The sequence below is a fragment of the Vanellus vanellus genome (genome assembly GCF_965231255.1).
Source record: "Vanellus vanellus genome assembly, chromosome: 2".
In the NCBI taxonomy this organism is placed as follows: Eukaryota; Metazoa; Chordata; class Aves; order Charadriiformes; family Charadriidae; genus Vanellus; species Vanellus vanellus.
This window is the reverse complement of record NC_138906.1, coordinates 156,834,920-156,852,052: the sequence shown is the minus strand read 5'-3', so window position 1 is coordinate 156,852,052 and position 17,133 is coordinate 156,834,920.

The window sequence follows — 17,133 nt, the reverse complement described above, 5'->3', positions numbered from 1 at the left end:
ATGCGTAGATACACACAGTGGCAGAGTGATGGATTCTGGTTTGCTTTTTCTTAATAATTCTTAAAACTTGCTTTTCTTTACAACAGACCATGGCACGGAGATAATATTTTCATGGAACTACCCAGTTATAAGAAAGCTGCTGTCTGTTCTCAAAAATTGGGAGATTTCTGCCACCAGCTCTAATTAGTTTAAAATGTCCATTGCAACATATTATTTTGACACAGGAAATGTGAGATAATTCATTAGTAAATTCACATTTCTTGTACAGTAGAACCAGATGACTCAGGTAGAAAAGAAAATGATGAACACTAATCAAGCATCAATGCAAAACTACAAATTGCTGGAGTGTCAATACCTTGCAACTGATGGTAATCAATCATCAATTAATATCAGATCTCCCTTATCATATTTCTCTCATCTTTTTCTAGGGGTATAAACTTTGGAAATTATTTGATTTGAAGAGGGGTGGTTTCTGTGGTGTTAAGATGTCGACTTATGGCACATGGTTTTCCAACAAAGGCTCTTTATTTTAAACAGATGTACAGAAAGTAGCGAAAAATAAACTCACAGACATTGGTTATAGAAGTGGACAAAACACCGGTATGGCTCATTTGAGTAGCTTCAGAACTGTTTGTCAGAAATCGTGAACTCAGAAGTCCCATTTCTGCTGTTCCTGCCTTTCACACTCCTGCCATGGCAGGCCAGGTGAGGATGTTCAACCCAGGGACATATTTCCCTGTGTTTTGGAGAAATGTTCATTTCTCCATGATGGGAATGCTCTGCAGATTTGATGACAATAAAACTCACCTTCAAGGATAACTGTGCTGCTCCATTTGTATCATGGATGAAGACAGAAATCCCTTTGGAGGGTAATCATGATCCAGTGGTGTTTATTTGTGCTCAGAAGGGCAGAGGTACCAGAGCTAGATTTAACTCAGTAAACTGCAGACCATGTATAAGCCTGTGGTGGTGCAAGCTTCACTGGTAGCTACACAAGCTACTTCAGTGTGTTTGCCAACATTTCTTGTTTATTGCTAGTGCATAGGGGTACGAGCTGCCCTCAGACCTCAGGTCTACCACGGGGACACCCCTGCAGGGGGGGACCTCGGGGGTACACACATCCAGTCCAACACTCTCAGCAGAGTGCCTGTTTCACCCACGCCCTCTGCCAGCTGGTGTCAGAGCAGGAAGCTGAATGGCCACATTAACAGGATGCTCAACCTGAAGCAATAAAGCCCTGCTGAGAAATAAGGTATAATAAGATGGAGCCAGCATTAAGATAATGTGTCTATAAGGCTTCTGGGCTGCAGCTGGCTTGCACGCGGCTGGCTCGCAGCGTGCACAGGGCGGCACGCAGCTGCTGCCATTCTTTGCACATCGCTTGTATAAAAGGATCTCCAAAAAGCTCAAAATTAGCTAAAGCTCATTGTAAGAGCTCTAATCACAGCTAGTTATGGTCTGGCTTTGAAAGAGCCTTGCTAGTTTTAGCTCAGAATCTCTGGACACTAAAGGCTCCATCTGCTCCGATATTTTCAACCGTTTCCAACGGTGCAGGGTCCTATTATGTTTTACCCACAGGACAAAGTTCTGCTGAGGAGCTATGAGTCAGGTCTGTATGGAGGTTAAGCCCGTGGGTATCTGCTTCACACTGTCAGTTTGTGCGATAGGAGCTTTGCTCTGTTCCCTGACAGACACCATCTCCACTTCAGGAACATGTAAACTGAGGCAGGATGGAGCAGTGAATCAGCCTGACAAAAGGAAAATTCATCTTGGATAACCCTGACTTTGCTCTTACCTTTCAGGGTCTCTATCGGACATAAAAAAACGATAAGGCTGTTAAATGAACCATTTGAACGCAACTGAAAAGTCTACTTTGGTCAGATATGGTATCATTAGTATTACTACTGACATACATTTGTACCTCAAGAGTCCTCTCAGGGTGTGCTTCCTTATGAAACACAAAGTTCAAAGCAGTCCCTGTTGCAAGAGACCTCGCAATCTCAGCCTCGGGTCTGCCTTACAGCCTGCGTGGAAGGCGGTACTGCCTGCCCAGGCAGCTGCCTGTACCGGGGAACGGGGCGCACGTGGACTCTGAGAGAGGAACTGGTTCCTGGTTACGGCCCTGTCGGGAAGATGTCAAAAGACAACTGTTGAGAGGCAGCAAAGGCTGTTTGCGCAGAGAAATAGGTATGAACCACGTGGGTAAGTGCAGAGCATCCGCCCGTCCGACACAGCTGCGGCAACCTGCTCTGTGGGTCCTCAGTGCTTTCTGTGCAGGGTTTACTGAGCAGTTTGGAAGATTTCTAGGTGCCAAATTTATCAACTGCTGTTTTGTATATAAGTTAAAGCAATTTATAAGGTATTGTATGGTTTCCTGGGTGTTTTGCAAAAGGAATTGGTAGGTTTAAACACTTAAATGAAGCTCTTTAATTCAAGATATCTCCAGTTCTGGTGGTTTTCTACAGAAAGCTTGTGTCGACGGCCTGGAAAGTCTGGCAGTATCCAAAATTATCAGCCATATTGAAATATTGGTTTATGAAGTTTTGGCTGTGGTTATATGGCAAGTCAGTGGCCAAGGCAGGAACTGGCCTCTGGCGTAAGCAGCAGATTGCCTTTCTGTAAGGGACACATTCTGCAAAGAGCAGTTGCTGTTTTGCTTCCCCTATTTGGAAGCCGGTTTATTAGGGGAAAAGGGACTTGGAGGGCCCCATTTCTTCTGCCCCTCTCCTCCCCTAGTACCGCCCAGCCCCGAGTGCCTTTTCCCATTTTCTTGCTGTGATTGCACTGACCGGCGTCTCCCTGCGCAGGGTCCCATCACTCCAGCCCAGGGCCAACACTGCTGCTGCTTTGCACATTTGAGGGACCTTTACCCCCAGGCAGCTGCTGAGCCCAGAGCCCAGGCTTTTGTGTGTGTGTGTACAGCCTCGGTTCTCCACCCCGTGCAAACCTTTAATGAGGAAGAGTTGAGAAAGGCAGTGCCCAGGGGACAGCGATGGTGATGTGGCGGGGGCAGATTGTCCTGCTAGCAAGTGCCAGCTAGGTGTGTCCCACCTTCCTGGAGATCAGCTAATGCCCAGCCAGCATCTTGGTCGGACAGCTTCTCCCCAGGCGAACGCTTACAGCTGAGTGGGATCATGTTGAGCACGTTTGTAATTGATTCAGTACTGTTGTGTGACAAAACACAATAGCTTTGTATGAGGCTTTAATATAAATCTCTTGCACTAGCAGAGCCTAGTAATTGAATCAATATACAAGCGAGGCTGGAGAAGCACGATGAAAAAGTTTGGTTCCAGGTTAAATGTGAAACAGATGTTCCCCAACCCTCTCCCCTTCCCGCCCTGCTGCCTCCCCCTTTGTCCCTGCCAACTGCAGGCATGAAGTGCTCCCAGTTTAAAATGAGAAAGAAAAAGAAAAAAAGAAAAAAAAGGGAAAATAGAAAGCAATTGCATGATTCTTTGGCAGTGTTATTTACATTTCTCAGGGCAAATGGCAGTGACTCTGAAAGGGTCAGGAAGGGGTGGGTATCGCTGGGTGTGAGGTTATGAAGGAGGCAGGCAGAGTCCCCTGGGAGTGGTTCCTCTCACCCAAAGTTTGCAGAAGGGACTTGGGGAACCAGTGATGGCCGTGTCCAGTGCTGCAACAGCAACACACGGAGACCAGGCTCTACAGCTCCTGGGGACCTTCCCACGGACCCAGGATAGCACCAAGTCATGAAAGAGAAGCCAAAGTGGAGTCTTCTGGCATGAAGATGTCCTGTGGTGGCTCTGCTAGAAAGTGCTCGATGTGACAGGGGACCGGGCTCACCCCACAGAAGATGGACTCTGGCATCGGTCTGGTGACGCCCCTGCCCAGGAAGGGGGCAGAGGCACTGAGGAAGGTGGTAAACATCAATGATGGCTCCCGTTTTGGGAGGGTCTAAGCAGATAAAACTGCCCTCCCTGCCTGCATCCAGGGGTGTGAGCAGGAAGCCTGTGCATGAAGTTTTGGGTATCCAAGAAGGATGGCACTTTGAACTAGGAACTGATTGCTGGGTTTTTGTAAAGTTTCCAAAGGCACAGGAGGAGCCAGTGTAAAAGTGACGGTTGGATGGTTTCCTATTCCCTGTTTCTGAGCGATACAGTCAGTCCTGATAAAGTGGTACAATCCCTGCTGGATATTCCTCAGGCTGCTATACTTGACTGTTACCAGACCAGGCTCATTTTCTCTTAAACATCTCCTTGTCTGAGCAGCTCTCCGCAATCTTTATTTTCCTTGCTTGCTTCTGTAGCCCAGGATCAGTCGGTGCCACCATTGTCATGGAGATGAAGTGTCAAAGCCCAACCAGCCCTGGTGTACGAGGATTAGGGCTGACCCACAACCCCCTCAGCTCTGCTGGCGTTTCTTTTTCCAATCAGTGCAAATTCTCAATCTGTGGTAGTGAAGGCACATGAACACACACCTCTTTTGGATGACGTCCAACCAGCAGCTGCTCTTTACCCTTCTTAAACTTGCTTTACCATGCTTTGACCTAGAGCTCATGGCCTGGAGTAATACTTAAGATTTGTAGATTTGCTTTGCTACTTCAGGCAAGTTATTTTCCTTGCCACAATCTCTTGTTCACATAGAATGATACCACTCTACAGCAGTGGGATATTAACTCTGGTTCTTATACCTGCGATTAAAGTAAGGGGAAATGCAGGTATTTAGGAATTTGATGGAGGAGGACAGTGGGAGCAAAGAGTCAGCATAACGTGATTTATGAATTACTTTATATATAAGTAGGTTGAACAGAATGGGATCAACATCTAAAACTTTATCCACCTGGAAGGTGAACCTTTCAAGTCATAGAAGGAGGAAAAAGCCTAATAGTTTCTTAAACAAGCGACATGTTTCCCCACTTTTTGTTGGATGATGTGTTTACTGAAGCATTCTTAGGAATGGTTCATACTGGTGTTAGCCTGATCACAGTCCATCCCCTTTAAAAACAGATTAAATAGCTTTTGTGTGCAGTCTGGCTGAAAACATGGAACCTGGGAAGAACCCCCATGATCATCAAAGAACATGACTCCTGTTCTTATTTTCTTGGCTAAATGTAGTTTCAGACCCTTATGTATCCCCTAGGAAGTTTTTTCCAATGCTTTCCCCATTGTAATCATGGACAGTTTATAATAATTTGATATTCTGCCACCACTGGTGTTTACCCTAAACACGTTGTTGTTTTTTTTTATTTATTCTCTGTGATATTTTTACAAGGATCTGTCACATATTTCTAAACCTGCATTTGATGAAGGTAAACATGAAAGGTTTTCCACGTGCTTCAGTACCTTAATGTGAACTCATCTTTTCTGAAAACAGATATGTTTATCTGAGCAGAGAACTCCATTTAAGGTCTCATCAATGCCATATACAATGTTATTAATGATTCTCTGAACCTAATGATAATGCCTCATCTCTTGTAGACTACTGCATTTTTCTTCCACTTTTGCATTTCTCTGACTATTGCATTTTATAAAGGCCATGTTATTTTCTTAGGATTTACCAGAACACCAGGATCTCACTCGTAATCCCTCTAGATTATGATATCAGTGTCAGGCAGTGGACTACAGACATGACCTTGGAACAACACCTATGTGTTCTCTAATTTCCCTAAGTCCAGGACACAAGTGTATTCAGTGATATATTCTAGGCACCCTCTGTATTGAAGATAGATTCCCAGCTTTGTGCCTATGGGAAATTTTGTTAGCATCCTCCCAATTATGTTAAATATGGAGCTGATCTAACATGTTCAAAGCTGGTCCTTCAAGGATACCACTAACAACATTCCTTTCCAGAACAACCCATGTTTTAGCAGTCATCTCCATCTTGAAAATCTTTTATTAATCTCCTTATTTGAATTAATACTCCCTAAATAGTAATGTATATATTTGTCTTCTGAATTAGCAATATCTGTATTTTCAACTACTTCACTGAAGAAAAATTTCAGATTTGTTTTTTACATTCAGCCTTTCATAGAACCATGTTGTATTTCAGCCTTTCAGTCACTAGCTACCTTTTCTTCATATTTTTCCTCCTATAAGCGTAACATACCATTGAAGTAAGAGTAGCAAATCTATAGTTGCTTAGATTGTATTTCTATTTTTTGAACACTGTCAAGAGGTTTCCTGCTCTCCACTGATATTTCAGTGTACTTGATTTAATGAATCTGTTAAACATCCCTGATGTTGGACCTGTACTTTCTGTGATAATTTTCCAGTGTTTCTCCATGGAGACTATTTGCCCTCTGCACACCCAATCAATATGTTTGAAGTTAGTGTCCGTCCTTGCTATGGTACTTTCCTTTTCCATCCATGTGCTCTGATTAGTCATTCTGACTTTTTTATCATACTCTGTATCATAAATCATGTTGAAATATTGAGGCAAAGTTTCATTTTATTTCCCAGGGCTGCTAAGATTATCTTCCGTCTCTATCTCTAGCCATATTACTACAGTTTCTTGTTTCTCTTCCCTTATTTTTAATTCTGGTTTTTATTTGTATGGATAATGAAGCTTTAATTCTTGATTTTAGTACCTCTGGAAGGTCTGGTTTGGCTTGTGTTTTGGCAAAATGTGTTGTGCTTGTGGAGCTCTGACTCTGTCATTCTGCACACAAAAAAAAGTGTGTAGTTAAGAAGAGATCTGAAGTCACAAACCAGTTTCTAAAAACCCAGGACACAAAAAGATCCAGCTCTAAGGATGTCAGAAACAAGCTAGAGAAACAAAGCATGTCTCAAAACAGAGTTTATAATCATCCCACAAAAATCACACATCTACTAAGACATGAAATAAATAAATTTCCAGGACCCTGGGCATAATGAAATACATCTGGACTTCACTCAGCAAGTTCAAAAAGCAACCTAAAATGCTCTGCAGAGAGAAGAGAGGAAGTCCACCACAAACAGACACATTTTGAAATAGCATCACAGTTGCAGTATCTGTGAACGGAGTGCTTCCCCAGTCAAGGCTGACTTTACATTCCCAAACACACCTGTAAATAACCCTTGTTGTTCCTTGGGGAATATTTAGGTAAACTTTGGGTGTCTCATTCAAAATTCACATTTCCCTTTTCTGACTATTTTTTCTAAGCGAGAGCAGAATTTGCCTGTCAATTTTTCTGCATGGAGGTGGTCTTGAGTTAGAGAGATCTTTCATTTGAAGTGACTTGTCTCAAATTATTTCTAATGCTCTTCTCTATATCATAGTGCACTTACAGAGTGACCCCCTGCTCTGTGAAAATCAGTGATTTTCATGGGGCTTGGCTCATGCTGTTAGTGAATAAACAGCCTCCAGAAAGCTGCATTAACATAATGTTAGGACACTGCCTCTTTTGGAAAGCCGTGAAAATAAGAAGTCTATCATGACAGGATGAGCAGCACGATACCTTCAGTACATACAGCCTGATGACAAGCTCCAACTCTGCCTGAATAAGAAGTGCAGGGAGAGCTGTCTGGATAATTTCTCAAGTGCCTTTGCTTCGCTTTTGTTGGGAGAAAGGACGTACTGTTTGTAAAATGACCATGAAATCTTGAACCATGAAGTCTTTTCTGTCTCCTGGAGAAAACTTCAGCATTGGCTTCCCATTAACCAAATAGACAATGCTAGAAATATTTAAGTACCAAAAAGGCATTCTGCAATAGTCTTGGTTTGCTATCACAGAGAAGTTTTCAGTAGACATGTCATTTTATAAGGTGCTGGAAATAAGGAACTAGAATACCATGTTCCTTCTGAACCTCCATTAAGTTCAGCACGTTCCAGTGTTATGAAACGAGAAGGAGTTTTACTTTTCCATTATTTACTTCCCAGCTGGCTTTAAGATAACTGCACTGTCCATTCAGGGCTTGCTCATGTACACAAATATGAGAGCACTGTCTCTTTATCTTACAAGTTCTGTTGATATATACATATCTTTGTACATAAACATAGAATCATAGAATCATTTAGGTTGGAAAAGACCCTTAAGATCATCGAATCCAACTGTAAACCTAGCACTGCCAAGTCCACCACTAAACCATGTCCCTAAGCACCACGTCTACTCTTTTAAATACCTCCAGGAATGGTGATTCCACCACTTCCCTGGGCAGCCTCTTCCAATGCTTGACAATCCTTTTGGTGAAGAATTTTTTCCTAATACCCAATCCAAACCTCCCCTGACACAACTTGAGGCTGTTTCCTCTTGTCCTATCACTGTTACTCAGAAGAGACTGACCCCCACCCCACTACAACCTCCTTTCAGGTAGTTGTAGAGAGTGATAATGTCTCCCCTCAGCCTCTTTTTCTCCAGGCTAAACAACCCCAGTTCCCTCAGCCGCTCCTCCTAAGACTTGTCTAGACCCTTCATTGCTCTTCTCTGGACACGCTCCAACACCTCTATGTATTTCTTGCAGCGAGTGGCCCAAAACTGAACACACTATTTGAGGTGTGAAGACACTCCAGAAATTGACCCAGATTTCAAATTAAAATAGAACAAATTTCCTGCAGTGCGATTTCTGGAGGACACTTATTTCTCACATATCACCTGAGAAAAGCAAACTACTGGATTTGTCTGCATTTTCAACACAACCTGATTGCTTGCCTTAACTTTCAACCTGGCTAACAAGACACAGCAAACGTGCCTTAGATGATTCACATGGTGCTTTTCTAAGCATCTGTTTTAAATCACCTATCTGAGAGCCTGACACACGGGCCAAAGTTGGCAAGGTGGCAGCCAAAATAGCATCTCATTAATTAATTGGCTCAGAGCTTGTGGGTGGATGTGAAATCATTCATGTGCAGCGTTTTTCAGAGCTTTTATTTCTGTGTGCTTTCCAGACTTGAGCTAAATGGATCTACAGGAAAAGCAAATGCAGCAATGAACACTCACTCAGCAAAGCCCCACGCAGCACTCCACGGTGGTACTGATCCAGAGGCAGAGTCTCGGCTGGGATGCTGGGCTGTCCTGAGCTCGTGGAAAAACAGGTCCTTGCCAAGAGATGTGGAAAGCAGCATTTTTATCAACTCCAAGCAGGCAGAGAGGGAGCAGTTGAGAAATTTTTGTAGCTGAGACATTTCCCATGAAAAGCCGGTGTTCCTGCTTCAGACTGTTATCATTGCCACCAAAATGGGACAAGGAAACCCCCTTGGTGTCGGTCTCAGAACTGACTTAGGAACCACAGGAATCCCAGCGCCAGGATCTTTGGTCTTCTTTCAGTCCATTTGCAGCCACCGCAGCACTAGAATTACCTCATAACACTTCGGGGAAATTATGGAGCTTTTTGCTTGAGAAATTTCTCATTGTTATAATCTCTAGAATTCAAGCTAGATAGCAAATAAGGTGCCTTCCTATACATGTACCCTAATAAATTCTACGAGATGACTGCATGCATTTTCAAAATTTTATGTTACGTGCATGGATCTGAGTAAAAATGGTAAATATATTTATTTTCAATGGCATGAAACAGCAACTGGGAAAAATATTTAAATTAATAGTGTTTGTATAATATTCAAACCTCTGCTCCTCTTTCAGGAAATGAGAGCACCTGTATAAACATTTGATCTGGAGAAGTTAAAGGTCACATTACCACTACGTAGTCCATGGCCTCTGAAGGTTAAAATATCTTTTTACAAACAAAATATCCTTGCCTTGAAGAGGTTGGGCAGGTATTCCCTTGGCTGCTGTTGCAACCTTTGGCCTCGGTCCTACAAATACTTACACACATGCTTAATTTTGTGCATGCAAGTAGCTCTACTGTACAGCTCAGAGGGATGTGATAAGGTTCCACTTATTAGTGTTCTCGGGTGCTCTGATGTTATGATGTTGAACACTCAAAGTTTCCCAGTTCTCTGGTTGTTGGGATTGCTGTATACCCAAAAGAAGATGGCACAATCCACAGACTCTCTGAAAACCAAAGAAACCCCTCAGTTAATTCTGAGATGGAGCTTCAAAGCAATCGACTTTTTCAGCAATCAGTTCTCATAGGTGTTTTTTCCTAATGCTCCTTCTCAGGGTGTCAGCTCTTTAAATGAAACACAAAGTACTGCAGTTATGAAGTAGCCGTTTTGTGATTAGGTACCGCATACTACATATTCTCATTTTATATTGGGTGTTTGTTCTTTTATGTTACTCTTGAGGTGTTGGTTTTAGCTTCCAGTTGCACAGAAGCAGCTTTGCAGCATCTCTACTCATATTCTTAGAGTGATATCTTTCAAATGCCAGAGTCCAGTTTCCAAGTGACTTGGGTGCTCATGCATCTAATTTGAACCTTCAAACGTTATTTGATGCCAGATGCTTTGAGAATATTTTTGGATCTGATCTACCTTTTAGTAAATAGTGTTTCCTCTGAAATAATGTTTTGTAACACTTCAGGTTACATTCCAGATCCTTATACCGTCTCTTTTGTACCTTCTTCTATAATTTTTATTTCCTTTTACACATGGCAATAATACAACTATGACAGCTTACCAGATTGCTGAGTTCCTGGAATCAAAACATTTGTGATACCTATGCTGAAGTTCACATCATTGCACAGTATGAGTTGAGCTTTCCAAAGGAAGGCAAGGGACCTCAGCAATAAAGCTTGTCTCCTGGCTCAGAGAGGCTCCCTAGCGTTAACCAAGCTGTGTGGCTGAAGATAGATAGGCCAGAAAAAAATGTGGTTCATTTTAGCAGAGAGAAAAAACCCACAGCTGAGGTCATTTCCCCAATATTTGTAAGACCCCACTCTGATGCCTGAGAATTCATATCACCCTCATGTCATCTGTCCATCAAAAGGGCGTACCAGCCACCTGGAGCAGGTTGTAGGTGGGCGCCCACATTGGTGCTGTCTCCAATAGAGTCATATGCCATCAAAACATTTCTGCTTTGACCACATTTAAATAATTTTTCAGAACAAAATAAACTTTTCTGTTAAAATGCCTGACTATGGTTTCTTACTTTTGGCACCTAGGTGGAGTGAAATTTTTAAAGATCGAGTTGGCAGACTGTTTTAGTGCTGGCTGGGTCTGGGTGTCTCCATAGAGCCGTTGTTGAAGCAGCTGGGCTATCAGTGCTGGATGCTGCTGTGCACTGGTGGAGAGCGGAGGTGAGATGACAGGCTTAAATGCTTAATAAGATGCTGCTAGGTGGGAAGGAGATGAAGGGCAGCTGCTCTTAGCGCTGCTGGTAAGCTGCCTCTGGCTATTGCTCTCCCCCCTTCCCTCTGCCATTAACACCTGCATAATTTCCGCAGGACTGATATTTCTGCAGTGTAAAATGTACTGGTGGCACGAACTCAGCTTGTCCTGGGGCTCTTTGCATCTGTTACTGCACATTCGGGAATGGTCTTGCTATCTTTTTTGTGGTGTCTCTGCGACCTCACGTTCATTGCCAGGAAAAAAAACCAAGCGAACCCTACTCTGGCTGACTGCAAACATCTGCCTATTCAGTGTCTCACTGAGGCAATTGACCTTCATGGCTTCATATTCAGCTTATTGGTGCAGTGAGGATCATGCTGGTCCCTTCTTTGATATCTGGAAGGGGTAAAATCAATTTCTTTGCCCTCTGGGGCATAGTTACATTATTTGCATGGAGATTCCCTTTGGCAAGTGGAACAGTACGTCCCCAAAGGAGTCATCGGTTCCCGTATTAGCTGAATTTTCTAGTTTGTAAGAATCTGGCAGTGAAGTTTTCCTGTAATGCTACAATTTGCATCTCAAAAGACGGCATATTTAACTGCCACATGCATATTGAGGTTTGGAAGGCACAGGATCTCCTGAACACAATGTGTAAAATCGAGTGCTATGATTTCTAGTCCTCTTTCTACATATTTCTTGCATTTTTCTGAGGTTCAGATGTGAGCTAACAGATACACATTCTCAGAAGACAACTATCCTTTCCTGCATGTGGTGGTTCAAAGAAGATACTCATCTATCTAGTTCAAATCTCTAAAACCATGAGTTGTTTAGGTTTGTTAGTGTTTTAACTGTCTTACAGAACTAACTTTTAGCTTAGCAGAGTTAAAGAAGGGAAGTTGATCATTTAATATGACTGTGAGAAAAAAGAGCAGTTGCCAGAAGAGTTGCTAGAGAAACTGACTTAAAAATATATATAAGAAAATGTAAAGGGGGGAAACGACACATTTTTAACCTCAAAATTTAGTACACTTGACCAAAAAACCCTGAACTTCTGAATCTTGAAAAACCTTGGTCAGCCTTACGAAGTTCAGAATTAATAGGTCTGTTGGTGTTTCTCACCCTCTGCAGAATTTAACTCATGTACCTTTTGAAGACCTTGCTTACAGATGTAAAAAAACCCCAACGTTGTGGTACCATTGAGCACCAGTTTTCAACAGTGAAGAGACAGAAAAGGAGAAAAATAAGTACAAGATTATACTTGTAACTTTCTGTATGTTAACATTTATCTCAGTGGTGAGAGATCTTCCCTTCCTTTTGCAAATTCTGCTCAGACACGAAACAGAAAGGAGCAGAGAAGCTGCTCTATGCGTATGTATGTTGTCCCTGTGGGACCAAAAAAGGCAGCAATGAGTTGGGAAGCAGATATTTCTTGATATGTAAGACTAGTTGGAAAGTCAATAAGTCAAGCCTACTGTTAGAGATGTGCCCAGCTGGTTGGCCAAGTCCATGCCTGGCTGATACAATCCAATCTTAAAGGCTAGGATGTTTAAAGTGCATAAGTATGCATAAATGATGTCTGATCATCCTGGTATTTCCAGACCATGGGATAACAATAAGGCAGACCAAGCTGTTAAGCATTATGGAAATCTGCTGCTTTTTTCAACTCATAGTACTATCTCCCTGTCATTTGGTGGACAGGACCACAGGGAGTCATTATCATCATGTAGTAATTGAGAAGGAAAACCTGCTCTTCATTAAAGTGCTGTGGAATGAATTTTGCGGGCAATGATATAGGTGTTGGTAGATTCAGCAGCTTCTCTGCCTTGTAATAATAATAGTAATAGTAATAGTAATAGTAATAGTAATAGTAATAGTAATAGTAATAGTAATAATAATAATAATAATAATAATAATAATAATAATAATAATGTCATCTACCTTGACTTTAGCAAGGCTTTTGACACTGTCTCCCATAACATCCTCATTAGGAAGCTGAGGAAGTATGGACTAGATGAGGTGACAGTGAGGTGGATTGAGAGTTGGCTGCGGGACAGAACTCAGAGGGTTGTGATCAGTGGCACAGAGTCTAGTTGGAGGCCTGTAACCAGTGGTGTCCCCCAGGGGTCAATACTCTGTCCAATCTTGTTTAATATATTCATTAATGACCTGGATGAGGGGATGGAGTGTATCCTCAGCAAGTTTGCTGATGATACCAAGCTGGGTGGGGTGGTTGACACCCCAGAGGGTCGTGCTGCCATCCAGCGTGACCTGGACAGGCTGGAGAGCTGGGCAGAGAAGAACCTAAGGAGGTTCAACAAAAGCAAGTGCAAGGTCCTGCACCTGGGGAGGAAGAATGCTAGGCACCAGTACAGGTTAGGGGTGGACCTGCTGGGAAGTAGCTCTGAGGAGAAGGATCTGGGGGTTGTGGTAGACAGTAAATTATCCACGGCCCAGCAATGTGCCCTTGTTGCCAAAAAGGCCAATGGAATCCTGGGCTGCATAGGGAAGAGTGTGGCCAGTAGGTCGAAGGAGGTCATTCTCCCGCTCTACTCTGCACTGGTGAGGCCACAACTGGAATACTGTGTCCAGTTTTGGGCTCCCCAGTTCAAGAGGGACAGGGAACTGCTGGAGCGAGTCCAGCGAAGAGCAACTAAGATGATTAAGGGCTTGGAGCATCTGCCTTATGAGGAAAGGCTGAGAGAGCTGTGACTCTTTAGCCTGGAGAAGAGAAGGCTGAGGGGAGACCTTATTAAGGCATACAAGTATCTAAAGGGTGGGTTGAAGGAGGATGGAGCCAGGCTCTTTTCAATGGTTCCCAGTGACAGGACGAGGGGCAATGGGCACAAGTTAGAACGTAGGAAGTTCCGTTCAAATACACGGAAAAGCTTCTTTACAGTGAGGGTGACAGAGCACTGGCACAGGCTGCCCAGGGAGGTTGTGGAGTGCCCTTCTCTGGAGATTTTCAAGACCCGCTTGGATGCAGTCCTGAGTAATGTGCTCTGGGCAATCCTGCTTTAGCAGGGGAGTTGGACTAGATGATCTCTAGAGGTCCCTTCCAACTATGAAGATTCTGTGATTCTGTGATTCCGTGAATAACAATGGTGCCTTAAATAGCTCTCTGCTCCACAAAGACCTAGAGTCAACCCACACCAGCACCTTCTGTTCCAGAACATCTCTCTGGGTACACTGGGTCCTGCTTATGGAGACCTGGGCACTGCTGCCCTTTATTTTCCTGTTTGTGTTGCCTGGGTCCTATTTTCTCACAGACGTAAGGCCAAAGTTTATTCTGCGCTACGCATGTGAAAGCACAGCCACCGAGCTAGAAATGCTGGCTGGGAAGGGACAGTGCAACTCGTTGTCTTGGGCCTTCTGCTTTCGCCAGGGAGGTGATTTTCCAGAAATGCTGAGCATAACTTACCCTTGTAAACTGAGCCTTTCTGAAGGTCCTCACTCTGCAAACTCCAAACTCACTGCTGTCTTTGAAAAGAAAACACAGCCTTTTCTCAGTGCTTCTGAACTTCGCAAATCTGACGCTGAAAATTAGGCACCTGCTGTTTGCTACCCTGTAAGGCTGCTGTGGTCTGGAAACCCAAGTAACCCCAGGCATGCCAGGACATGAAGTCAGCCAAATGCCACATCTGTGCAGAGGCTGAGCTCCTGCCCATCCACAGCTTTCCCAGCCACAGAAAGCCCACTTTGAGATGCTCTGTGATAGCAAATCTGGGCTTGCACATGAGACAACTCCAAAAGGTGCAAAGAAAGTGGAATCTGGGTTTAGGAGAAAACCTTCTGAATTATCCCGTGAAGCATTTGTCATATCGCAGATGGCTGGAGCCATAAACTGGGCTGAGAAGCATGTTGGAACCTATTTAACAAAGGGCAATGACAGATTAACAATAATAAAACTAATGAAAAGCACGTGCCACATGAAGATGTAACAAATGATTAAAGTGGATAATTTTGCAAATGTCTGAGAAAATTAATATATTTAACATAGTTTTAATATAAGAAAGGAGTAATACTTCTAGTTAGAATATTCCACATGGATGTAGCTGAAGAAATATTTCTTGATGCTCAGAAAAGCAGATTCTTCTCTGGTGTACATCCAGTGTGGCTCCATTCAAGGGAAATAAACCAATTGACACCAGCTCAAGCCTAAAGATACATCTACCTTCTTCAGCTTGCGCTTGCAGTGCTGAACAGGCAGTTATATATTCAGAGCAGACAAATCGCCATCAGTAAATACCAGTTTGTGCTCTCAACTGCCAGCTGCAGCTGGTTTTCCTAATCCCCCTTCCATTAACATCAGGGAGAGCAGAGCTGGTCCTTTTACCTCCAATGGGACTGCAATTTATCGGGAGTGGAGGGCACTCAGCACTTCTCAGTAGGGCCTCCTTCCTTCATCACAGCAGGACCTTTCTCTGCATCGTCTTGTCCAGGAGGCACAGAACGCCCATCTAACCCTCCTGGCAGCACTTGCGGCATGAACTGTACGGCTGTAGGGTTTATCAGAGCTGTGCTGAAACAGTGCAAAATGCATCGCTTCTTGAAAAATGTTTTCCTAAATGGGCAATTAAAGTGATGACAGCTTCCGAGAGGTTGCACTGCTACATATTTTACGATGTCTTTGTGCTGTGTACCAGTCTTTTATGTGCAGCTAAACAAACTGCGATGGAAGGAGTTTAAGCATTCATTTGAGAATAGGTCATTATAAGTACATCCATATTTACGTTCAAGATGTATAGGACAGCACTGTTTCTGGCTGCATAGCTATTATTCATCTGTAATTGCAAAAATACAGCCTGCCAGTTTTGCTTTTCAGTTACAAACATTAATAGAGCAACTAATCTGATTTGCCTTTTAACAGCTGAGAACTCTGGAGTTGCTTTAAGTGCTTTCTGTTAAACATTTCTGGTTGAAGCATTTTTTCATGGCAGTGACTTTTTGTGTAGATCGCTGACGCAATTACAAGTTTTGAATAGTTTTTTCAAATACCAAGTTATACTCAGTGCGCTGCCCAGGAGTTGCTCTTTAAAAATCTGCTGATTGAATGCATAAATAGAAAACACCTCTCATTATCTGAAAGCTGATAATCTGTATATGATTCAATATACTACAGTAGTGAAGCCAAGAAGTACAAATGCAAGTGTTACTTTCATTCCTAAATTCATAATCTATTTCTATTTTCTTCAGGTGCATAGTACCTTACAACTATAGACTATGTTATTTCTCAGTCCCAGGGAAATCTAACAAGCCAAGCATGAAGAATTATATCAGCTAATTTTGACATTAGGAATATGTACTCTCATGTAGTTGAGAATCGACATGTTAGTCTTTTATGAGAATTCAAATTGATTGAACTCTCTGCTTTAAATGTCAGAAATAAATCTGAAGGGAACTGATAAAAGTAGTCTAAAAGCCTTATCTTCGTGCTCAACCCTTTCCTTCAAGATAAGTGACTGGATATAACGAAGCTGTATGCCCCTTAGAGCCACCTACTGCCATTCATCCAGAGAGCTGCAGAACCTGGATGTAATGTGCACCATGTACCATAGAAGTGGTGAAGTAATTTGCATGCATCTATATATATATATGTACATATAGGCTATTAATGTATATATATGCGTGTTAATAGATGTTACACTTAAAAATACTGTTCCAAATAATATCTATGTAATACAACTGGTATTATTGGTTAATATTAAGTAGAGGCCAGCTTTATGACACACTGAGATGTAGAGCATGTGGTGCCTTTTAAAATGCATGACTGCAAGTGATTGCTGTATGTGCGTGTGCTGTCAAATCTACAGAGGTGACAAAACCAGAACTGTCAAGAAAATTGTTGGAAACTTCAGCATTTAATTTGTGGAGTAATCAGTTTCTAGTTAGAAATCATGGCTCTTCCTGACATTGTTTCATTTGGAAGTACTTGATCAAGTGTTTCATTTGGAAGTACTGAAGAACAGAGCAGAGGGTTATTTCTGTGTAGGCTGCTTTGTGGCTCCCGGTCTTTTAGGGGACACATTAAAC